At 33.9% G+C, this 27,794-nt stretch overlaps 1 protein-coding gene and 1 long non-coding RNA gene across 2 annotated transcripts in view; both read left to right on the top strand.

Annotated features, from left to right (window-relative positions):
* The first annotated feature begins 335 nt into the window (after positions 1–335).
* On the top strand, positions 336–5,843 carry LOC111046488. Its single transcript, XR_005571517.1, has 3 exons — positions 336–640; positions 1,821–2,036; positions 5,833–5,843. It is a non-coding gene; the product is annotated as an uncharacterized LOC111046488 (long non-coding RNA).
* A 2,773-nt stretch (positions 5,844–8,616) lies between these two features.
* The window catches only part of LOC111046547 (LIM homeobox transcription factor 1-beta), a 103,072-nt gene continuing 83,894 nt past the window's right edge, over positions 8,617–27,794 (top strand). The window contains exon 1 of the mRNA XM_039429989.1: positions 8,617–8,874. The gene's annotated coding sequence lies outside the window, so the exon portion shown is untranslated. The remainder of the gene's footprint in view (positions 8,875–27,794) is intronic.

Raw genomic sequence — 27,794 nt, forward strand, 5'->3', positions numbered from 1 at the left:
ATGAGCTTGCTGAATAAATAATAATTATAAACTCATCAAAAAAGATGAATTGAATTCATAAAATACATAGGCCTATTAAAAAAATTGAATTCAATAAAATAATGCAAGTAGTGAGGTTTAGTACCTAGTTAAATGATTTACAAAAATCTCAAAAAGCAAAAATGGAAAACAAATTTTAAAAAATTGATTTTTTTTTTGTTATACTTTGATTTTTATCTCGAAAAAGTTTATTTTGAAAATATTTAGCGAATTAATTTGTAAAAGCTTAAACATTGAAATACCCGTACTTTATGTCATATGTGCACAATTTGCATATGTGCACAAGCGCTTATTTTCTCTTGTCAAATTAAATTATGGTTAGTTATGTATTTTCCATACCTGCAATATTTGACAGGTTATTTTATTTATGTTTCCCTTCAAATATACAAAACACTACAAAATTATACACCACAATAGCACAATTTAAAAAATATCAATTACTTATTGATCAAAGGATGAGTATAAATTTTACTTTTCAGTTTATAATATTACTAGCAGCTTACAAGATATTGATCGCTCTGCCACAGCGTAAATTTGATATGAAAAATAATGAAAAAGTGTCTCAATATTAGAAGAAAATGATTCTTCATGTGATATAGATGTGAGTTTATTACAACGTTCCTAAACAATCTATGTATATAGTAGATGTATTTTTTTATGTAGTAGTAGGACATATTAAGGTAATAGGTATAAGGACATTTTTATTAAGATAATGTTGTGATTGAAATTGCAGTTGACAGGTCTATATAAAGTTGTAAAATTTTGTCAAATTCATAGTTCATGCATAAATATTTATAAAAGAGTAAGTGAGTTAATGGAAACCATTTTCTAGGATTAATAATATACTATAAAATCTTTTATTAGATGATGTGTGTATTCCTGCAATATTTATGCGTGCCAAGTTTAAGCTACGTTATATTTATGAGCTTTTAGGAACAGAAATGTTCTATTTTTAATTCAGAATATTAGAGGCTTCTATGATTATTAAATTGAATTTTCCAATTTTCCATGCTAGACAAATATATGAAAAATAATTCTTTTTGTATACGTCAAAATTAAATTTCAGAGGGCAAAATATTATTATCCTTGTAGTACAGGATGTTTTAGTTTTATATTTCGCCGTTAGATAGCAGAAGCCTTCAATGCACTTCCTGCCCTCTTCCACAGAGTAAAAAGGATTTCTTCCTTTCTCTGCTGTTGTCCCTCTCCACACTACTCACTACTGTAGTTCTATAATAAATTTAAATAAAAATTAAAAACCCAAGTAGGTACCTTTTCTTAAAATATATGCTTTTAAATATTTTTAATCCAATCAATCATTCACCAACATTAAGTATATGTTGGATAGATTTTGTCAATGATAAACGTAGTCTACAATAATACACACTTGAAACACAAAAGTTCATCAAGATGACACAAGGAAAAGTGATAGGCCTAATCAAAACATTTCAAAGAAACTGACCATCAAACACTCTAATAAGTTTTCCATGTAACAATGAGAGAGCATATTGATTTCAAATTTCTATGTAAATACAAGTAACCCTAAACAATAAAGTGGATGTTTAATAATAGATTATCTTCAGACCACAATCACTTTGACCACAGATATTATTATAGCAGTTAAAGAGTTGAGATATTAAGCACCTAACAGTATACCGGTTGGTAAAAGTTATGAAATTTGTATTTGTTAGCTAAATTTAAAAATAAGTGATAGATAGCCTATTTTAATTACAATTATCAACAAAATTCTATTCTATTCTAAACTGTTTTATTTTCCATAGACCTTGAAAAGAGCAATCCAACAATCTCTGGAGCAGCCCTTCCTCGAAAACAAGTTCTTCGCAAAAGGCAAATCAAACTATGACGATCCTGAAAATGAATTCTGGGGACCAGCTAAGGATTTCAGTTTCTTTTTCCACGACAATGATGACGATAACTTATTCAGTGTACTTGACAGGCGTAAGAAGAGAGACACCCGACAATTTAAGGAAAATATGGTAATTAAATAGGTAGTGAATAAATGTGGTAAAATAATTATGACTAAATATTATCATAGAGAAACAATAGCTTGAGTAGATATCCCATGGTACAGGGCGTTCATGTCGCAACTTTCACTGTTATCTCAAGTCGATTATTGTAGATTTTTACTGTTTTGGCCGGGTGAGAGTGTAGGAACGGCACAATATGAGAGACTACCAGCGTCACACACCTTTTTGAGAAAGATATAGGCCTATGTGGACTATCGGCTTGAGATAACAGTAAAAGTTGCGACATAAAAGCCCTATACCATGGGATATCTACTCAAGCTATTGTTTCTCTATGATATTATTCATTTCTTCACATTTTTCTATGAGGATCACAATCCTACAAAATCTTCCTGTAAGCAATTTTTTTAACCCGCGGTAAAATAATTGTTGAAATCTTCATCGTTAATAATTATTGTAATGAGTATCGCAGTAGTGTTCACAAGGCTTTAGAAAGGGAGAAACCCTCTCCAAAACATCTCATTTTTAGGAACTAGAGTTTGGATTATAGGCAGAATAAAACAAGTAGAGATAACGGCAGATAATGACTTGATGATGGCATTATAGTAGCCGAAACATGTCGTGACGAAATAATTTTTTCCTACAGATACCCTGAAAAGTGGCCATTTGTGCACTGATTGCAGGCTGCAAAGAATCACTTTTCCGCACTAGTGCGCAAAGTGAGTACTTTGCGTACTCCAGATTTGCAGCATGACAACGCAAAATAGTTAGTAGGTTATATGGAGCATCAGTGCAGCAAAATCAAAATGAAGTTGGTAACAGTGACTGCTGTGGCTGCTATAGTGAGCAGAGGTGCAACCAAGCACAACGCGCTAATTATTAAGTAGATATTATAACCAAGGACAACGACAGCACAGTGCCACCACAGCACACACCACACAGCTGCCCCCCGCCATTCAAACACACATAAATTATTCAGGCAATTTTACCCATAATTACCCACTTTTCATATTCAATGGTAACTGTAGGAAAAATTTAATGTGAAATACGTGCGCAAAGTTCGTTTGCTGCACTCAAGAAACCATTCCGCCCTCGCCTACGGCTCGGGCGTAAACGTTTCTTTCGATGCAGCAAACTGTCACTTTGCGCACTAGTTGCACAATAGTTATTTGTGCAACTAGTGCGCAAGTGACAGTTTGCTGCATCGAAAGAAACGTTTACGCCCGAGCCGTAGGCGAGGGCGGAATGGTTTCTTGAGTGCAGCAGAGGTACTTTGCGCGCGTATTTCACATTAAGTTTTTCCTACAGTTACCATTGAATATGAAAAGTGGGTAATTATGGGTAAAATTGCCTGAATAATGGAGTAGTGTTTGAATGGCGGGGGGCAGCTGTGTGGTGTGTGCTGTGGTGGCACTGTGCTGTCGTTGTCCTCTATTATAATATCTACTTAATAATTAGCGCGTTGTGCTTGGTTGCACCTCTGCTCACTATAGCAGCCGCAGCAGTCACTGTTACCAACTTCATTTTGATTTTGCTGCACTGTTGCTCCATATAACCTACTTACTATTTTGCGTTGTCATGCTGCAAATCTGGAGTACGCAAAGTACTCACTTTGCGCACTAGTGCGGAAAAGTGATTCTTTGCAGCCTGCAATCAGTGCACAAATGGTCACTTTTCAGGGTATCTGTAGGAAAATAACTATTTCCTACAGTTACGTTGAAAAGTGGCCATTGCTGCACTGATTACAGAACGCAAAGAATCACTTTTCCGCTCTAGTGCGGGAAAAATTTTTCTGCACTCCAGATTTGCAACATGGCAATGCAAAATACTTAGTAGGTTATATGGAGCACCAGTGCAGCAAAATCAAAATGAAGTTGGTAACAGTGACTGCTGTGGCTGCTATAGTGAGCAGAGGTGCAACCAAGCACAACGCGCTAATTATTACTATTATATATTATAACCAAGGACAACATTTTTATTCAATTTGACAATAAATTAAGGTTTTTATCAATAATAAAATTAGACCGAAAAACATTTGATGGATTTCAGGCAATTTTACCCAAAATTATCCACTTTTCATATTTAATGCTAACTGTAGGAAAAATTAAATGTGAAATACGTGCGCAAAGTTCCTCTGCTGCACTCAACAAACCATTCCGCCCTCGCCTACGGCTCGGGCGTAAACGTTTCTTTCGGTGCAGCAAACTGTCACTTTGCGCACTAGTTGCACAAATAACTAAAAAAGGGTACTCAGATTTATATTTTTATAAATTTATAACAAGTAGAGACTTTTGATGTGCTAGGAACATGTACATGTAATAGTTTCACTATGCTACAGGTTCATACTAGAATTGATTATATATTATATATATTTACATAGTTTTGTTGATGTATTAATTGACGACTGCGGACAGCAGCAAACTCACTATGTCTCAACAAAGAAAAAACTCAGATGTTGGAGTTTGGTTTCAATTTCTAACAGAAATAATTCAAAATTTTTAGGCATAGTTATTCAAAATAATCTTAAATGGGAGTCACATATAAATTTGTTGCATGGCAGGCTGTGAAGAGGTATATTCCTACTTAATCGTTTGAAATTAATTGTCGATTCTAATGTGTTAAAAAATGTTTATTTTGCTCATGTGCATAGTCATTTAGCTTATAGTATTAATGCCTGGGGAAACGATACTAATGTAACAAAACTGTTTGTTTTTGCAAAAGCGAGCCGTTAGAATTATTGCTGGTGTTCCTAGTCGGTCTCATTGCAAACCATTTTTCAAGCAGTATAAAATTTTGACAATAATTCATGCTATTTATGCGCTGGAGTGTTTGTTATATATTAATAAAAACTTAGCCTGTCTTGCTTTGAATAGCTCTGTTCATAGCCATCAAACAAGAAATGCCTCTTGACTCAGACTGAATCAGTGTAATTATTCCTGTTCATTGAACTGTTTTATTGAATTTGGTACAAGACTTTATAATTACCTGCCAGATAGTCTTAAGGTTGACGATTTTGAATGTTTTAAAAGTAAAATAAAAACCTATCTTGTTGAAAAATGTCCTTATAACAGGAATGAATTATTTTTGAATACGTGATGTGATATGTCTTTTATAGATATTTTATATTTTATTATGTTGATCTCATTATCTATGTATTGTTCTCATATTTTTTATATTTTATTTTACTATGTTTCTATGACTTTGTTATACATTGTATCAATGTTCACAACAATAAAAGAATTTGAATTTGAATTATCCTGTGAATCGGAAATGTTTAAGAAACTACTCCTTCAGAATAGGAGTAATAATTCCTACAGCAGTTTAATTTATTACCGTATTATCTATCCGATTGTAGTATAATTTAATAGTATTTGACTAATTCTATAAGAAATTGTTGAACAATATAACATTCATCCAATTCATTTCATTTCATTTCATTTCATTTCATTTATTGACACACACTTTACAATTTACAATAATAAATAATACACAAAACATTACAAAACAATAATATAAAGTGGTTAGGTAACCTCATTTGAAAAAACGTGTTGAGGCACCATCACACTGAAAATAAGAAAGATTCAGCAGTTTCAATTACTCAAGTTCCATTTATTATCGTATTATCTATTCGATTCTAGTATAATTCAATAATATTTGACTATTTCTGTAATAAATTGTTGAAGAATATAACATTCATCTATATCCATCCAGATTCCAAGATGTTTAAAATAGTAATTGTAATGTTGAAAATAGTAAATACATATTCCAAGAATGAAAGGCAATAGTAATTGCGTATCTTATTTTCCAGTCCAATAGAACGGAAAAATCTTATCTTCATCAATTGAATAAAGAGAGAAACAAAGAAATCTACTATTATACAGACTAATTAAAAAAACAAAACTTGAAGCTGCAGAGTTGAAGAATGAACGAACAATCGATTTTCATACATCTACTTAGAAGGTGAGCACTATGAAAATCCTTGAAGATTCTCTACTTTAAAGATTCTTTGTGATTCAAAAGCAGAACCTTAACACCAAACCGATCAAGAAACGTCGTTTTTTGGATTCTTAATTCAAGAGTTGTGTCCACAGAAATATGTGTCCACGTCTCTCACTGTCGAGAGAAGAAGTTTTCTGTGAAATAAAATTGCATTTTGTCAAAATTACGGATAAAAAATCCTCTTCAATTCTATCCGTTTTAAATTTTATTTATCCATTCATACAAAAATTGTATGCTATTTTGATGCCTACAGTAGATTCTATAGTGAGATTTACTTTAAACTGTCAGCATTGGTTAAACAGGGAGCATTGGTTCTATTGATAAGGAATCCTGACAGTTTGAAGTGAGTCTCGCTATAATAAGACATCAATTAAAATAGCACAAGGACTACCTTATTATTTTATCTTTCAATGTTATTACATTAGTGTCATTTGCATTGTAAATAAATAAATAATTCAAGTTCACAATAATCAAGAGCTCTCTCTCAAAACTCAAAACTAATATCGGGGCACCGAGCTTCGCTCGTTATTTTTATTTATTGATAAGCAGAACACAATTCTCTAAAATTATCGTGTTTATATTTCACAGCTGGCTATATGTGATCTTATGAATTTCGGGGATGCGATATTTTTATTTCTCTCATACTCGCTCACTAACTTTTTTACCATCCACAGCTGTTCAGCCATGGATTAATTATCCTTTTAATGTCCTTCAGCGAGTTTTCCCAGGGATGAGACCTAGTGCAATAGAATTTTGATATCATAAATCTACTATATTCCAAATTTCGTGAAAATCGTTAGAGCCATTTCGAGAACCGTTTAAATATAAATAACCATAATTATATAAATATGGTTATATTAATAACCAGATATGAAAATATAAACAGATATACAGAAATTGCTCGCTTAATAATATAATAGGATAGTGGATGATAGACTACTTTGACGCTATAGTGGATAATGGAATGACATTCATCCGGTACTCTCTAGCTTTTACTTTTAATTCCAGTTAATTACTTAACTGTATACTTATAGTCAGTCACTTAATTGTTCAGGAAATTTTTTTGATTTGAGACTCGATTGCACGACAACTCTCGAAAGAGTTTTGTTTCAAATTTAAGCACAGCATTTATCCAATTTAATCCATTCAAATAATTATAATATAGATTATCGATATTTGACTCATATTTATCTTGTGATTTTATGTACTTATGTAGCCAACAATATTATCGATCAGGAATATTTTTATAAGAGTCGAATTCCACAAATTGAAGTTTCAAAAATTTCCAGTTTTTCTTGTCCTGAATTTTGTATCACATCTAATAAGTTTTTTCAATTCAATTTATTTCACCAAAACACAGAAAACAAAGATGTGAAAATCAGAAAAAACAATAATTATTATTCTAAACATGTATATCAACTATCTGTAAAATACAGCTGGAGGTGAAGAACTACTGGCATAAGTGAAACACTTGTTTGCCAGTAGGAGTAGAGACTTAAATCTTTGTGATCTTAAGCTAATAATTTAAAATGGAATCTTTTTATTCAAACAATGGTCAGTATATTTAAAATAAATGCTATCAATTATGAATTAATCCTGAAAATAATGGATAGTTTTAAAAGCAGAAAAAAATTTGAACTCATAAAATATTAAGATGGAAGTAATAGTTGTGAAGTATCCAGTTTTCAATATTTATTGGAACAAACTTAATAGGTTCACCGATGAGCTCGTTCGGGATGCAGTTTACAATCTTCAAGTAAAAAGTAAATTCGTATGGCTTTTGTTGGTGGGGAGTCCCTTGCGGGAATCTTCAAGTGAACATCGTATATCAATATAATTACTAAAATCAACGCTCACACATTTATCATCAAGCAGCTTAAGCATGTTCAAGCTGCATCAGAAAGTTTAGAACTATTCAATGCTAGAATAAATAAATAAAAATGTTTCAATTGCAAAGTGTCATGTGTCATGAGCAACGACAAACAAATTCACAAGTTGTATCTTATTGTATTTGTAATTATTGTTGTATGTTATAGTAATGTAATTGAGGGTAAGAATACTATTTCTTATTTCTTATTAGTTTAGAGCTAATGCTAGAATAAATAAATAAAAATGATTCAATTGCCAAGTTTCATGAGCAACGACAAACAAATTCACAAGTTGTATCTTATTGTATTTGTAATTATTGTTGTATGTTATAGTAATGTAATTGAGGGTAAGAATACTATTTCTTATCTCTGAAAGTGAACTCGATATAATTCGACAACGTTCTGATGTAAGCCTCAAGGTAAGGTGGTTAATATACGATGATAGCGATAGCCTACGCTGCGTCTAAATTGCCGAGAAAATTTCTTTCGAAGAAATTGCCAAGAACACAGAGCAGTGGGTTTGTAGGGGTGGAAAAAAATTCTGGAAGACGTTACGTTATCAGGCCACGAAAGTGTGGAGGAGGGTGAGTAGGAGGATGAAGAGTAAGAGGGGAAAACTGCACATCGATCCCAGGAGGCCTGTGATTGGTCCACCTAAACCACGCCCCTTTAGCGGATTGATACCAAGCGTCTGAGGAACCCTCTATTCAAATGCACACGCGTTACATCGCCCTAGTGTATAGAGGTTCCCTATTCTGTCGCGTTTGTCCCGCTACGCGACGCGATTATCGCGACACAACGCGATAAATTTGTCGCGCGACTATCGCTTCATAACCCTCCACACACAGCGATAGATCGAATTTGAATCAGATGTAAACACGCTAATTTGCAAAGAACCGATAAAAAATTATCGCAAGTTGTCGCACGATTATCGCTGACAGCTGCCGACGACAGCTAGCCGTGTGACGTCACAACTGTCACAGGTAAGTCACGTGATACTGTCACATAACCACATGACTCACAAGATGTCTTGTCACAAGGGTGAGTCACTAAAGATGCTTCAAGCGAAGAGGTGAAGATTTCCTATACATAAATATGAAAAGTCATGCATTGGCTCTGTCAATAGTGTCTGTTTTTTGTTGATTTGGAAATGAATAAAATTTAATAAATTGGTCTATAGTGAGGTCCACGTTATAATGACAGTATTTGATCAACTTTGGTTTTGCTATCCTTGTCTATCATTCGACAAAGCCGGTGGTACTATCCTTTTCTAGGTCCACAACCATGCCAATTATGTTTTTGACAGTGTAGAAATAAAATTAATTAATGCAGAGAATCGGCATCGCTATTCTTCTATCTTTATCCACTGCCATTATAACGTGGACCTCACTATAATTGATTTATATGCTAATAAAATTAATATAATTCTCATAGTGCCAGTAGTAACTTCAATGATTGGCATTGAATCAGGAATAAAAATGAAATACGAGAATCTGGAATAAATAAATTAAATTTACAAATTTCTATTACTTTTTGTAGGAGTAAGAAGTTTGAGTGACATGATCTTGTGACATGATTATAATCTATAATCTGTAAAGATCTGAGCTGAAAATAAGCGAAAATTAAATTGAAATTATCTTTATTTTTCTTCTTAGAAAGTACAAACAATATACATAATATACAAAACTTGAAGAAGGTTCCTCACATGGGAAAAGCCTGTGTGCGAGGAAATACTGCAACATCATTGAATATTCTGCTTGTAGACTATTTTGGTTATTAATTTTTAGTCTTCAACTTGAAAAGATTTGTAGAAAATATTTGGTGATGTTGTGAAACCCTTCCTGCTCCTCATACTAATTTAGATACACTGATGATTTCACTATACTCAATACTTTATAACATAGAACAATGGTTTCCTTATCATTTGTACCGATGTTATTGAAGTCTTCAGTTATCGCATGATATTTTTACGTGTAGACTTGAACACAAAACATTGTGATCACTAGTTAATTACTTATTGTCTCTTCTCAAAGTATGTATGATTTTTAATACAACTTGGTATCATAGTTCACAGTGGTATTGACACAATCATCAATCCACCTCATTCTTTTGTATTTGGTTCCTTGAAAGTTATTGACATTTTGTATCAAATTCTTTGATTTCAACGGTCGATAGCTTTTATTTATTTGATACAATCACAAATCATATAAATATGATTGGGTAGGAACAACCACGGTATTTAGATGAAAACGGTAGTTGTCATGAGATGTGTGCGCAGTGGCCAGCCAGCTAGATTGCGTCATCGCCACCAACTGAGGTTTTTAACACCTATTGGCAATAATTGCCAATAGTTTCATAAATTATTTATGAAACTTATTTGTTAAAAACAGATGATCGGATATAAAATGACGTCAGCTACACCGGGAATTTATCACAAACATGCGCGTGACACCTACCGTCTTCTTTTATATACCGTGGGAACAACAGACTCGGCCCAAAACTATTCTATTACCAAATTTTGATAATGAAATAAAATTTCCAGTTAAATTCATGAATAATTAAACAAATAATGTTGAAGCAAAAATGAACAACATTCGAAATGTTTCTCGAGAAAAATCAGTCTCTTCTAAACAGAGGATTGGGTGAAATTTAGATTTGTGCAAAGTTTCAGTTTGTTTGAATAGTTTTGAATGATTGATGAATATATAGTCGTAATTATATTATTATTTAGCGTATGGCAGATAAACACACATATAAAGCTCATGAATCTCAAATGTTTATATAATGAATAATCTATATTTTTTCAATTTCTTCAAGATGTTGTGTAGTTTTTGGTCAGGAGAACATAAGTTTTTTTGACCGCCATTATATGCATATATCATGACTAGTAGTTCTGTGAACAGTAGACCTCGCGCAGCTATAACGACGTCCCAAACCATAAGCACTTCCACACTGATACACCAACTATTTATTTGATCAGATCATGCTTACACAAGATTTAATTATCATATAACGCTTTCCGGAATTTAGCGCAAGAAAACCAGAAGACATCTAGGCGCCCAGACGAGCTGTTATAAGTTCTTTGCATCCTAGTGCATAAAAATTGCATTCAATGAGGCATGCAATGAGACATGCAATTTATAGTCTACACAGTGTTGATAATTTTTTACCAAGTTACATTGAGATATTGAATTGCATGCGTCATGGCATGCAATTTATAATCAACTCGACAGCTGATTTATGATGAATAGTTCTATAGTCTGATTTTCACTCTAATATTGACGTATGAAGGAGGCTCATTTTTCCTTTTATATTATCCTTGAAATGCAAAATTTCCAAAAACCTTGTATATACGTCGACGCGCAATTCAAAAAGGAACATACCTGTCAAATTTATGAAAGTCTATTACCGCGTTTCGACGTGAATGCACAAAATATAAACATATAAACATTTAAACATTAAGAGAAATGCCAAACCGTCGACTTGAATCTTAGACCTCACTTCGCTCTGTCAATTATAGTGTTTTGTACAATAAATGAACAAATGAATAAGATATTGATTGATGAAATGTTTCTCGAGAACAAAACATTTTCTTCTTAACAAAGGATTGGTAATTTAGATTTGTGCGAAGTTTCAATTTGAAACAGTTTTGAATGATTGATGAATAGAGTTCAATTATTAACTGAATCAATGTCAATGATAATACAGTAATGAACTGTCAGAGCGGAGTGTATTACAGAGGCCTAGAGTCCTTTGCACTCAACGCTGAAAATTGATTGTCATAGGCATCAAAGTAAAGTAGGCCTGTTATGCATCAAGGGTTGTTCAAAGCGACTACAACAATGTTCCAAATATTATTGGCTTAATCAAGGGTGGAGCAGCGCAATTCCACATACACACACACACCAACTATTCGCCAACTATTCCAAATATGATAATTATTATCAGTTACGTATTCGCGATATTGTCTTCATACATTGTATTGATTATAGAATTCATAAAGTGAAAAATATTTCCACAATACAATTAGACTATTATTGATAGAAATAATTATTGTAAGAATTTATATCATCAAAGAGATGATTTTTACTTTCCTTGCCTTATTACCATAGGTAAGGAAAGTATTGCTTTCAAAAAAAATTTAAGGTACCCTAATTTCATGTTTTCTATACGTTTCAAGGTCCCCTGAGTCCAAAAACATGATTTTTGGGTGTTGGTCTGTGTGTGTGTGTGTGTGTCTGTGAACACGATAACTCCATTCCTAATTAACAGATTGACTTGAAATTTTAAACTTAAGGTCCTTATACCATGAGGATCCGACAATAAGGAATTCAATTCAAAATGGCGGAAATAATGGCGGATAATTACTAAAAAACCATGTTTTTCACAGTTTTCTCGAAAACGGCTCTAACGATTTTCTTCAAATTTATACCCTAGATAGCTATTTATAAGCTCTATCAACTGACATGAGTTTCATTTCTGGGAAAATTGCAGAAGCTCCGTAATATTCTTGAGAAAAATGGCGGATAATCACTAAAAAACCATGTTTTTCAAGGTTTTCTCGAAAACGGCTCTAATGATTTTTTTCAAATTTATACCCTAGATAGCTATTTATAAGCTCTATCAACTGACATGAGTCTCATTTCTGGGAAAATTGCAGAAGCTCCGTAATATTCTTGAGAAAAATGGCGGATAATCACTAAAAAACCATGTTTTTCAAGGTTTTCTCGAAAACGGCTCTAACGATTTTCTTCAAATTTATACCCTAGATAGCTATTTATAAGCCCTATCAACTGACCTGAGTCTCATTTCTGGGAAAATTGCAGGTGCTCTGTAATATTCTTGAGAAAAATGGCGGATAATTACTAAAAAACCATGTTTTTCACGATTTTCTCAAAAATGACTTGACCAATTTTTTTCAAATTCATACCCTATATAGTTAGTTATTTATCAGCTCTATCAACTGGCATGAGTCTCCTTTCTGTGAAACTAATGGGGGGTCCACCCCATCCTTGAGAAATGGACTTTGTCTACTTCTCGTGCATGAGGTAGGTAGGTAGAGCAGTTCATAAAATCAACACATAGTCGAGATATTTCATCTGTAGAACAGCTGTTTTGACGACTTTTTAAAAACATCATTGTATTTCACAATTTACACAAAGGAAAAAGTACTCTGAAAACAATTATGTATACACATATACAGTAGTCTGATCGTAGTTTCAAATAATTATGTTGCCGCCAAACGTCATTATGTTATTCCTCTAAATTATTCTCGTTTAAGAATGGGGCTTACAGTTCAATGAGCAAGGAAAGTTGTGTGAATGTACCACACCAGATTTTTTCTAATTATACTCTCACATTAAAAATTCCAAAATCACGCCGTATAATTTTTCATGTTAAAGATGATGGTTTCTCGATCCATTCCGAGCTGCGATGTATTAACACACTTTTTGATGTATTGACTGCAAGTCGTGTAAAATACGGTACGTCAAAAAGTTTTTTTCGTGTGTTTTGGTTACATACTAAGGATACAAACTCCATATTCTCCGTGTGTAGATGAATCGAATAAATAGGTAAATGAGTATGATGTGATGATATGACTGTAGGTCGTGATGGATGACATGTAATATACGAGTAAATGTGTAAATAGTAGCTCTGTGAACAGTAGACCTCGCGCAGTTATAAACCACAGTCTCTTCTAATACTGTTCATCAGAGTAAATTCTGTTCTGTCCTGTCGTGCCGGCCAGATATCGGTGTATAAACGACTAATAGCTGTTTGGGTTGTTGTTTCGACAATGCTAATATTTTCATGTAAACAACTATGCTACTATCATCAAAAGCTTACCGAGTTGAAAGCAGAGAAAAGTCAGGAGAAAATACTTTGCTACTTCGAGTTATCAATTGCATGCCTCACTGCATGCAACTAATAGTCCACACGACAGCTGATTTTTTACTAAGTTACATTGAGATATTAAATTGCATGCGTCATTGCATGCAATTGATAATCAACTCAACAGCTGATTTATGATGAATAAATCTATAATCTGATTTTTACTCTAATATTGGCGTATGAAGGAGGCTTCTTTTCTCTTTTATATTATCCTTAGAATGCAAAATTTTCAAAATCCTTGTATATACGTCGACGCGCAATGTAAAAGGGAACATACCTGTCAAATTTTATGAAAATCTATTACCGCGTTTCGCCGTAAATGCGCAACATATGAACATAAATAAAGAGAAATGCGTACCCGTCGACTCGAATCTTAGACCTCTCTTCGCTCGGACAAATATGTATGAATGAAATGTATGACATTTTTGAGAAGTGTTACATGAAATGAGTGACATTTTTCGGCACGAGATATATTCGTATTTCCGAAATAAGTCATCTGCCCTTCTGTTGTCGTTGGGGCCTTTTTTTGGAACGTTGTTTGGAGTGTGTGAGCCCCCCGCTGTTTTACAAGTGCTGCCATTTCCTGAGGACGCGTGCCTGCCTGCCTGGGGTCAGTGGGGACCCCACTAAGTGGCCCCAAGGGTTGGTCTCGGAAGAGGAGGGCTTGAGGAAGTAGCCTCGCATGTGCCAAAAAGAGCATCAGGTGGCCTCTCTCAAGGAGAATAAGATGGAGGAAAAGAAGAAGAAGAAGAAGAGGATGAAGAAGAAGAAGAAGAAGAGAAAAGAATAAGAGGATGAAGAAGAAGAGAAAAAATAAGAGGAATAAGGGAATAAGAAGAGGATGAAGAAGAAGAAGAGGATGAAGAAAAATAAGAGAAAAGAATAAGAAGCAGGAGTGGAAGAGGAAGGGGAAGAAGATGAAGATTAAGAAGAAGAGGATATGAAGAAGTAGAAAGGGGAGAAGGAGGAGGAGTAGAAGAATAAAAAACAGAGAAATAATAAGAAGAATTGAAAAGAATGAGAAAGATAGAAGAAAATCAAGTGAAAAATGAATAACTAGAGGAAGACAAAAATCAGATAAAGAAGGAGCGTGAATAATGAACTGATGGTTGAAGAATAATAATGTTAGAGAAATAGGTATGTAATAAAAAATGAGATGATGGATAGAATTCGCAAGAAGAGAAGAAGACAGCGAGAGAAAATATATTGAAGAAGGAGATGTGATGGAGCGCACATGAGCGCAGATGTGATAGAAGAGACATAAATATGGAAGCAAAGTGAAAGCATAGAGAAAAGATAGTATAATCTATCTCATGCTTTCTTTTCTCTATATGGTAGAAGTTTCATAATGTAGAGAAAAGGGAAGGAAAGTTTTGATGATAAAGAGAGGCTGAATAAATAACGATGAATGTGAAAACTGTTAATTATTAGGGAGAGGAAGATAATAAAAAAGGTGAAAATAGAGAAAGAGAGAAAAGCATACATAATGACAATGATGGAAAGAGACGAAGATGTGATGGAGCGCGATAAAGGAGAAGAGAATAGGAAAAAGAAAACAGAATAGAGAGAAGAGACATAAATATGGAAGCAAAGTGAAAGCATAGGGAAACGATAGTATAATCTATCTCATGCTATCTTTTCTCTATAAGGTAGAAGTTTCATAATGTAGAGAAAAGGGAAGGAAAGTTTTAATGGTAAAGAGAGGCTGAATAAATAACGATGAATGTGAAAACTGTTAATTATTAGGGAGAGGAACATAGTAAAAAGGAGAAAATAGAAAAAGAGGAAGAGAGAAAAGCATACATAATGATAATGATAGAAAGAGACGGGAGTAAAGTTATAGCAGAATGTTAGTGGTGACATGTTGATAGCAGCTAAATGCCAAACATATTCAAGAGGATATCCGACTGTGACTTTGTCTCTTCACAGGGTGGCACAGAATTTAAGTATTTTTAGCTCTTCAGCTGATCAGTAGGGGCAGTAGACTAAACTGTCCAGGCTTCCTTACAGCTGGACTCTACAAAGTCAGGGTCCAAACTATAATAAGACTCACGTTAAAGAGTCAGTGGAAATGATAGGACGGCATTGCTGCAAAATTTCTTTTTCCACCGCCTTCTATAGCTGTGATTCAAGCCATCCCAGTATATGTGATATAATATTAATAATAAAATTAGTAGAATTGATGGTGATGTTGTGAAATCTCTCCATAATAAGAAAACAAAGATATTGTCAAATTTCACTAAAACATTATTAAAAACTTTCATTATTATTGAAACAATATTATTAGAACATTAATAACAGATAACAATATTATTGAGACATTATTATTGTCAATAATTTAACAATATCCTCGTTTTCTTATTATAATATTAATACTTTATTCTTGTCAGTAAGAAGACAGGCAGAACTGATACTGGACACTAGTTAGTCTAGAAAACACTGTATAACCTCTTGAACTAGAATTTAATTATTAATAAAACGAATATATTGATCATTAGTATACTGATATTCTATTTATTAAGTTAACACAAAACATGGATATACTTGAATAATGCCATATTAGCTAAAATTGTAAATAATAATCGATCAAATCTCTAATATATCCTATTCATAAAGGGAATATAATATTATCTTCTATTAATCAATAATAAATTTTCATAATTGATCTTAAATATTGTGGTACCTTGATACGTTATATTCCTACATTATGTAGTCTACGAACTATATGGCAACAGTGCGCAGTTGGATAAGGATAGAGGTATTTGCTTTGTCCAATTGTAGACAAGGATGGCAAAGCAATATTGATCAGGCGCTGAAGTTATAACGTGAATCTCCCACTATAGGTTCTTTCAAGCCTTCTATTCCAGTGTTTGATAACAAAATTTGTAAATTTATAAAACACTTCATCCTTTGAACATGATCTTGCTCTTTAAACGTGACTTCTTGGTTCAATACTACGGTATTTCTTGATTGAGATGAAGATTTGAGTAAGCTTTAAGGTGAAGGAAATCACAAAAAGCTCCCACTTCATTCTTTGAACATGAAACTTGACTTGTTGGTTCAATACTACGGTATTTCAACAATTAAAATGAAGATTTGAACACCTTCAAAGTGAAGAAAATCACAAAGCGTTCAGGCTTTGAAACTCATAAACTACAAATAATATGACTCCCAATTCAGAATCCAATAAGGTCATAATCTACAGCCACCCCATAAACTACAGACCCACCAGCTACCGTATTTTCAAAACCGTAGGTTACCTTCTACCCTCCAGAATATAAGAGATCGTTTTTCCGGGGTAAAACAAATAATATTGCCATAAAAAGCTGCGGCGAAAGAATTCAAAAGAAAGAGGGTTTCATGTGTGACATATTGATATTTAAAAACGTTTTGCTACTGCACGTGTGCTTATGGGAAAGAGAAAAAGAATTGGGAAAGAGGGAAAAAATAGAGAAGAGGGAAAGATTGAGAGTGATAGCAGGTGTGTAAATTGAGGGATAGTGAAGGATAGAGAGAGGATGAGTGAGTGGAAAGACGAGAGAGAAAGAGGGATAAAGTGTGTGTGGTAAGGTGAGAATGAAAGAGAGTTATAGAGTGTGTGTGAGAGAGAAAAAGAGATAAAGAATCAGGGATAAGGAGAGACATAGAAACAGAGATTGAGAGAGAAAAAGAGAGATTGAGAGTAGCAAAGTGAGAGAGTGTGTGAGAAAGAGAGAGAAGGGAGATTGTAAAAGAGAAAACTGTAAAGCAAAGCTATTGTTTTCCACATTATTTGTCTTCTGTGACACTCTCTGTATTCTGAGGGGTAAAAGATGAACTGGCGTTTTGCTCTTCATCATTCATGAAAAGGTAACTGAACTTCCTCTCAAGCTCACTTATCACTTTCTCTTTTGCTCGTTTAGAATGTCTATTGTGTCATCTCTTTTACATTCCACTGATACTCTACAAATATGGAAGGTGAGTTCAGTAACAGACATGAGAATTCAATAACTTATTATTGGAGTTGAACAAAATATGCTACAGCTTTGGAGAGACATTTACTTTTAATTATTAGCATTGGTTGAATCATCCATATCAATAAAAATAAAACTAATTTTGCTACACACATTTCACCCCATAATACACGTCCTAACAACAGATTTAACACAGAACTCATCAAGCTTACCATATGCAGGCATAAATTTCAATATTATTGTAACTACATTATAAACAACATTCCAAATGACTATATAGATAAAAAATCACACGCGATTCAATTAAAAGTATAGAATATTGGATTGATCAAAATGTATTCTTTAAACTAGCGGTATAAAGTATAATGTTGTATACAAATAATTGTTACTAAAAACAGTGAGCGATGGGCATGTATACTATTGAACCAGGCTTGTAATTAGGTATTGTCCCAAGTCACATTACAGGAACTTCTTTTTATTGTATCAGTTCATTTGTTTTTCTTTGAGAAAGGTTCACTGTCATGATGGCCTGAAGTTGTCACAGTGATTAATTAGATTACAATTTTCATCATAGTATAGTATGTATAGTATTCTCAAGTATTTTTTTATTTTGCTGTGAGCCTGTGCGTTTTTTTGTATAATAGGTATAGCTTCATTAGCATTATTAAATTTTTAGCATTGTAACTTCTTCATTAGCATTATCAATTGTATATTAATTCATATACTGACCTGAATTGATACAGAATAAATAAACTTCAACTCACTGCCAACACACAGGGAATCTTATGTTGGGAGTGCCAAGTATTACAGTGATGTTATTGATGCACTTAAGTTACAATCAATGTTATTTATATTTATTTATTTCATTTATTGCCAATTATAATATTCAAAACATATTACAAAATCTGTATAATATGACATATCATTAAAAATATAAATAAATAAGCATAATTACTCATACATATACTTGAATAAAATTAAATTAAAATAAAATATAAAATCTAGGCATCACCAGCAAAAAGAAAATTTTTGCCCGCTGGTGAGAGTTGTAAAACAGTAAAAGGAAAAAATAATATTAGAATGTTAACCTAAAAACGAAATAATGCAGAAAGTTAAAGTTATATTATATTGTAATATTGTATTGTAAAAATATGTATTTGTAATTCTTGGCAATAAATTCAATCCAATTCAATTCAATGGGAGGCATTTTTGCTATTTTTTTATAAAGAGTATACTGACAGTTAGTATATCTCACTACAATATCCAATCAAAATGAGTAATGTCTGTTGTCTGATTAAACATTACTTCGATTAGAGTGTATTCGACTCTGCTGAATATTATGATCATCTGAGCTTCTTAGGTAGGGATGATGATATATGATTCAAGGTATAAATGGAGATAGATCTAAAGTTTTTGGGGAGTTTCAAACCACCAAATAGGGACGTTGAAGTATGTGTTATTTAATGAATCGGACTTCACTAGTCTCACCCTTCCAACGGGAGTACCGAGCGAACGGTGATGTAATAAAATTATACAACATAATATCATGAAAACTATTGGGTTCTGTGAAACGTGTTGGATATATATTCAATTTCTATTAGCATACCCTCTATTTACTATACTATTTCAAAAATCTGGTGTGGCGCACTCACACAAATTTCCTTGCCGTTATGAAAATTAATCACCTGACGCTAGTGTTCACGCGCATCTCAAGTCTATTACTATTCAAAGATATGAGAAAGCTGGTGAAAGGACAATAACGCTGGAAACACACGAGGTCTGCTATCTCTTCGTAGTGAATGATTTAATAGAACCAACACTTGTCAACAGTTTGCAATTTAATAATCACATTTTCTCGAAATTCAAGCTAATTTCCAATTTTAGGTGAAAATGTTACTGAACATAAATTGTAGAAATTTTCATGACCAATTTTTTTCACTTGGAATTTTTTGTTTGAATTGTATCTGAAGCCTGATAATTGGGAATCTAAAATCAAACTTTGCATAGATGGGGCGGAGCTCCTGGAATTTTTACAGATATGAGACTAGTGGCAGTTGATAGAGCTTATCAATGACTTTTCTAGGTATGAATTTGATCAAAATCGTTGGAGCCGTTTTCGAGAAAATCGCGAAAAACCCTGTTTTTGACAAAATTTTCGCCATTTTAGCCGCCATCTTGAATTGCATTTGATCGAAATTGTTCATGTCGGATCCTTATAGTTCCAAATTTCAAGTCATTCCGTTGATTGGGAGACGAGATATCGTGTACACAGACGCACATACACTCATACACACACACACACACAAAAACACACACACACACACACACACACACACACACACACACACACACACACACACACACACACACACACACACACACACACACACACACACACACACACACACACAACACACACACACACATACCACACACACACACACATACATACCAATACTCAAAAACCACTTTTTCGGACTCAGGGGACCTTGAAACGTATAGAAATTTAGAAATTGGGAAACTTTAATTTTTTTCGGAAAGCAATACTTTCCTTACCTATGGCAATAGGGCAAGGAAAGTAAAATGAGTAGACTATATAACTCTGAAGACTGGATGTTTTTGATGTTACTCATAATCATGGGTTGGCCTAAAATAGTTAATGGTTTAAAATAATCAACCATAGTTTCATTATTGACCGAGCCAAGTGAGGTCTTCGACGGTTTTACATTTATCTTTATGTTTTTATGTTTACATTTATGTTCCGAATTTATGGCGAAACGCAGCAAACGATTTTCATGGAATTTGACATGTATATGTTCCTTTTTGAATTTCGAGTCGACGTTTTTGAGGGTTTTTTTAAAATTTTGCATTTTAAGGATAATACTTAAGGAAAATAAGTCTCCTTCTAACGCCAACATTACCATAAAAATCAGACTATAGAATATTATTCATAATAAATCAGCTGTCGAGTGGATTATTAATTGCATGCAATGAATATCTCAATGTAACTTGGTAAAAAAATCAGCTGCTGTGTGGACTATTAATTGCATGCCTAATTGAATGCAATTTTTATGCACTATTAAATGAACTATTGATTGCATGCAATAACGCATGAAATTAATAACAGAATAATATAGTCTCTCGACTTTTCTCTGCTTTGAACTCGGACTGACCTGTTGCCAGTATGTCTTGAAGGATATTAGCTTTTGATATTAGCATTTTTGATACACCAACCCCAACAGCCATTAGCCGTTTTCACACCGATATCTCGCCGACACGACATACAGACAGGATTTACTCTGATGGACAGTATAAGAGGAGGCTGTGGTTAATAACTGCACGAGGTCTACTGTTCACAGAACTACTAGTTATTCCGTGTGGTTCATAATTATAATTTACTCAACTGGAGACTGGTATCCTATTATATTAAGCGAGCAATTTCTGTATTTCTATATCTGGTTATTTTTATTTCTGGCTATTTTTATATCTGGTTATTTATGTTTAACGGATCTCGAAAACGGCTCTAACGATTTTCACGAAATTTGGAACATAGTAGGTTTATGATATAACAATTCGATTGCACTGGGTCTCATCCTTGGGAAAACTCGCTGAACGACATTAAAAGGATAGTTCATCCTTGGCTGAAACAGCTGTGGATAGTAAAAAAGTGAGTGAGCGAGTGAGTATGTGAAAAATCAAAATATCGCATCCCCGAAATTCATAAGATGACATATAGCCAGCTGTGAAATAAAAACACGATAATTTTAGAGAATATTATGTTCTGTTTATCAATAAATAAAAATAACGAGCAAAGCTCGGTGCCCCGATTTTTATACTAAAAACAGTACAATATTTGACTAAATAAAGTACAAAACAATTAGCAGAACTAAAAGGCCACCAGTCTATAACCACGTCATTTCTAGAACCATTAAGAGAAATTCTGGAGTGACTGTGTGGGGGGGGGACATTCAGTCCCCCTAAACCTCAACCCCCTACCACCAATAATATTCCACATAGCATACCCCCTCCCCCCATTCTCCACCTCATTATTCTCCACCAGCCATGACCATTTCAAGTTCATTAATGACAAGTCTGTCTGGTTGACTGAATTATATTATGCACCCGATGCAATTCTAATGCAGTTGGCTGCATTCAGTGCACCACATTCTGCATTTAATGTCACCACACACGCTCACATATGCGGGAAACACTCACACACACACACACACACACAACATAATATGGGGACAGAGGGAGTTTCCCATAAAGGGGTTTCCCTAGTATCAAGTGCAGGGATCAACAATAAAGGCCTGAATATGATTCAATGACAGATATAATGGTGACTTCAATAAAATTCCGAATAAATAAGCCTAAATAACCTTCAATGAGTGAAGTGAAATAATGAAGCCCAATAAAATATTTGATAAGCATTCAAGCTCTAGTTCCATTCAAGTTAGAAGTCACTTGTTTCCTTGTTCCTTCCTGTTGTTCATGAAGAGCATATTCGTGTATGCTACAAATACTTTGATAGTAGTACAGTATTTTTATATCAAGTTGATAAAGTTTGATGGCCTGAATATGTTTCATGAATGTGTGTGTGTTTTTAAATTCACCTTACGCTTATATCGGGGCACCGAGCTTCGCTCATTTTTATTATTTATTGATAAACAGAACACAATCCTTTAAAATGATTGGTGAAGGACTAACAGGCACAGCCCAAAACTGTTTCTTCCCCGAATTTTGATTTATACACTATAAATAGTCCAAAAAGTAGGTTATGTTCCATACACTTGAATTCAGGTCAAATTTTCAGTCCAAATATTTGAAAACATAAAAGTTCTAATTTAGATTGTTCACAAACCAAATTGAATAACAAAATAACACTCACTAATCACTTAGAACTGTAAAATGATGATTAACTTTGAATATTATGATATACCATCTCATGTCAACAAATCAGATTATTTTGATCGAGTCTATTAAAATTTCTAGATTTCTCGCGAGATACGGTAAGCTAATTGATTGCACAGCTGATCTCCCACACAGACACACGCATCTTCTGTTATCGGCAGACGACGAAATTATCATTTGTTTTTCCAAGGATGAATTATCCTTTTCATGCCCTTCAGCAAGTTTTCCCAGGGATGAGACCTAGTGCAATCGAATTTTTATATCATAAACCTACTATGTTCAAAATTTCGTGAAAATCGTTAGAGCCGTTTTCGAGATCCGTTGAACATAAATAACCAGATAACCTGATATAAAAATAACCAGATATACAGAAATTGCTCGCTTAATATAATAGGATACTGATTATCGAATAGTAGGCTATCCATTTAGGAAACATGTTTTCTTAAATATCACAATCAACTAATCAATAATTTATTCATCAATATAATAATTACAACGATCTATAACAATAGATATCATAATCTGGATGGGGAAAACTAGGCTTAGTTTGTACTATTCCTCTTTCAAATTTTAATTGTAATATTCAATCTCTACTTGTCATTATCCATGTATCAATGAAATTCGAAATATCTTCAATAGGAGTATTTACAGATCTATAGAAAACCAGCATCAGCTTCTCTGTTTCTTATTTTCAGATAAAATTCCTGCTCTAATCATCTCATCAATTATCATTTAGCCATGTTTATCACTATTTATTCATCACAAGTATCTCGTTTAACTTATCTCCAATCCATCAACTTGTCAAAACTTCTAGACTGATGAAGTGAATTAGTGGTGAGTTTGAAAAACGAATCTACGTCACAAGTTGATTGATGGAGGTCAGTGGAACCATAGATAAAGGATAAGCATAAGCTATATTTCTTGTCTCTGGTGGAACTTAGTTTGAAATGATGATCTCTTGTAATCTCTCAATTCCTGTGAGTCACCGATAAGTTTCCGAACTGTAATCTCAAGGACTGGTGATTATTGCAGAGCAAGGTGATACTAAAAAGAAGTACATTTACATCTACAAGACGTCTCTAAATATAGAATTTCCTATAGATGAGCTTCTACAGATACTATATACAATTGTCTTTTTTCCGTTAGGGCTACTCTTGAATATAAATTAAAATAGAAATCTAACCGAAAAATGTTGTGAGTAGAAAAATTTGAAAGGGTACTTATATTTCTATTTTTATTTACTATATACTAGATACTATATACAAAAGACGCTAAGATACTAATGACAAATATAATTCCTGTTTTGTTGTGAAGATGATGATTGTTATGGTCTTATATATATATTGTAAGGGTGGGAAAATGATAAACAAGAAAAGATCGTACAGGTTTTTGATATTTAAAACAAATCAATAAATTATTTATTACAAAATTAGAATTATAATTAGAAATTACGAAATAATAATAATCAGATGAATATTTCAGGGGCTACTCGCTTTGCTGATCTGTGGTTGTTCAGTTTATGATAATAAAACAATAGAAAAAAACAAAAAAAAAATACTATTTAGAATTATAGATCTTACTTTACCTTAACAAAAAGTCTTTTGGCCTGCTCTTCAAAAGTCCAATTAAAACACTCCCGAATTTAAATAAAAAAATATATAAAAAAAAACTCTGCCAGTTGATGAATCAAAAACACCAGCTTTCCCTACAAGATTCAAATCCTGAAAACACAATTATGTAGGTTTAAACTGCCCGGACTGTGACAGCCTATAATTGAATTCTCAAGACAGAATCCTTCAGGTAACCAATGACTTCCTTAACTCAACAACTCACTTCACAAACGGTTCAAGTATACGGGCCACGAAAGAAAAATTCCAAATCTATTTATGTGAAAAACACATGCAGCCTTGATTCACAGACCAAAAGTCAACTCACCCTTGTTTGTATAGCATGGAGCTAAAACCCGTAATATTGCCTTCACGAAACGTGATAAAACACACGTTTCATCTTTGTACATTGGAGATCTTCTCGCTTTATCAATTATATTCAATAATTAAATCCGCGACCAGATTTCCAATTCACAAAATATATTTCAAAAATTGAATAGGTTTTGATGTCATGTATGACAATATATATAAATATATAAAAGCGAAATGGCACTCACTCACTGACTCACTCACTCGCAGAACTAAAAATCTACCGGACCAAAAACGTTCAAATTTGGTAGGCATGTTGAGTTGGCCCTTTAGAGGCGCACTAAGAACGGATTTGGAAAAATTTCCAAAGATACGCCTAAAATCTGCGTTTTTCCATCTTTTTCGAGAACAAATGAGCAGAAAATATTCAAATTTAGTACAGAAGCTCAGCTAGGGTGTAATAATGGTGTGTTAGAAGGAATTTGAAATAACGCCAAAGATACGCCCAAAATTAGCGGGTTTTTTGCGTTTTCTCAGTTCTTTCATCAAGTAATAGACAGAAAATGTTTACATTAGCGAGCCCGCTGATCTCATTTTTGGATGATCCAGTCGGGGGTCCAGGGGGCGGAGCCCCCTGGCTAGACGGATATGGCGAGTGAAGCGAGCCTGACGGCTAGTGGTAAATATTATTAAATTTGAAAATTTCAATACGGTATATTGAATGGAAACTACTCTATATTATCAAAACCACGATTTTAATAGAACAATATAAGATGTAAGATACAAGTTCCAGTTCATACACACCTTTATCAATCTCCAGTACCGTATACTGAAAGTTCAACAATTGAAGAGAAACTTAGTAATAGACAAAATCATGTAACCAACTCATTAATTTGGTTACCAAGTTTCTCTTAATTTGTTGTTAACGGTTCTTATACTAGTAGTTCTGTGAACAGTAGATCTCGCGCAGTTAAAAACCACAGCCTCCATCAGAGTGAATTATGTCTTGTCCTGGCGAGATGATGAAACAACTAATGGATATTTGAAATGCTGTATCGACAATAATTATAATTATTATCATTAGAATGCTAATAAATTGTTGTAAACAACTATGCTACTATCATTAAAAGCTTACCGAGTTGAAAGCAGAGAAAAGTTGGGAGAAAATAATAAGCTACTTTGAGTTACCAATATTGCATGCCTCATCGCTTGCAATAATAGTCCACCCGACAGCTGATTTTTTACCAAATACCTTGTATTTACGTCGACGCGCAATTTAAAGAGGAACATACCTGTTAAATTGCATGAAAATCAATTGCCGCGTTTCGCAGTAAATGCGGAACATAAAAACCTAAAGAAAAATGAAAAACCGTCGACTTGAATCTTAGACCTCACTTCTCTCGGTCAATTGCAAATACTTGGGCTTGAATAGTCTCGACCAATGACAGAGCTCGTCGAGCAACGACAACTAATGCTCAGTAGTCAGTCGGCTTCACTCACACTATCAATACATTATTTATATATTATTCTCTTCACTCATATTATTCTTCATTATAACTCTCATCATTCTCTTCATTTATATATTATGCTGCTCAATGTTTAAGATTACAGTTTATTGGAGACAACTCCTCCGGGAGTTGCTAGTCTCCCACGGGGCGCCTCCCCAGGTGGCGGATAGGGGAATGCTCACCAGATATGGTGGGTACCGAGGAAATAAAATACCCGGGGCGGACCAAAACTAGCACATGTAGCGTCTGTCTCAGATTGAGCGGCTACAACCGAATGATTGTCGGTATAAGCAATCCATTTCTTGCAGTCCAACAGCTTCGGGTGGAAGAGATTGGAAGAAACAGGGCACTCTTTTGTCCATAGAGTAAGAAATTGCTCTTAAAGGCGGATGAATCATATGTGATCAACGGCATAAGGATGAGGAAGGACACCGGACACCCACCTCATTAAAGATCCTATATGGATAGTCCTAGTAGAATCAAAATGGCTATGCTTGCATCTAAATTAGAATCCGGAGTAAGTCCCTCAATCGGATCTCCGGGAGGGACAGTTACAAGCAGAGACGTTAAGTCAGTTAACATCAGTGAGAGAATAAGAATAGCGACTTGGAATGTTAAAACAATGAGTCAGCAAGGTAAAATTCACAACACAATTCAGGAGATGAAAAGATTGAAGATTGATATCCTTGGTGTGAGCGAAATGAGATGGCCAGACTCTGGTGATATCTACATTGATGATTATAGAGTGCTTTATTCGGGTAGTGCAGATGGAAGACATGAACATGGCGTGGGTCTCATTTTGAGTAATGTAGTAACCAAATGTGTAAAAAACTTTACACCTATATCAGAAAGAGTGGTACTTATTCAAATGAAAGCGAGCCCAGTTGATATAAATATTATTCAAATATATGCCCCCACACTCGATAAAGAAGATGAGGAAGTGGAAAATATGTACACAACAATCGATAACATATTACAAGGACTGAAAAAACATGAAATTAATATTGTAATGGGTGACTTTAATTCAAAATTAGGAGAAGGTCGCACTTCAGATGTTGTTGGACCATTTGGATTGGGGGACAGAAACAAAAGAGGTGATATGCTTGAGGAGTTTGCTTCATCAAACAATTTTGTAGTGATGAACACTTGGTTTAAACTTCCACCAAGAAGATTGTATACCTGGAAGTCACCTATGGATAAACCGGGAAATGTGGTCAGGAATCAAATTGACTACCTGTTACTTAATAAGAGGTTCAGAAATAGTTGTCTGTCCCTCAAAACTTATCCAGGAGCAGACATAGGATCCGATCATTGTCCCTTGATAGGTACATTTAAATTGAAATTTAAAAAGGTCCAAAAAAAGAGAACGCTGAACTATGACTTGCAAAAATTGAATGTCCCATTTGTTAAGGAAGCAGCATCAAGAATGCTCCATGCACAAATCCAACAAAATGATTGTGATAATGTTGAGCCAGAACTCAAAAAAATTCAGAAAGCTGTAGAATCTGTTAAGAAGGAGCTATTGAAGCCAGAAGGAATCAAGAAGAAATCTTGGATGACAACAGAAATTTTGGACTTGATGGAGGAAAGAAGGTTGAATAAAGGAAATGCGACAGAATATAGACGAATACAATACATTATAAGAAAGGAAATCAGGATAGCAAAGGAGAGGGAACTATTGGGAAATTGCTGTGATATCGAATACCATCAAAGCAAGCATGAT

The sequence above is a fragment of the Nilaparvata lugens genome, chromosome 6 (genome assembly GCF_014356525.2).
Source record: "Nilaparvata lugens isolate BPH chromosome 6, ASM1435652v1, whole genome shotgun sequence".
Lineage (NCBI taxonomy): Eukaryota > Metazoa > Arthropoda > Insecta > Hemiptera > Delphacidae > Nilaparvata > Nilaparvata lugens.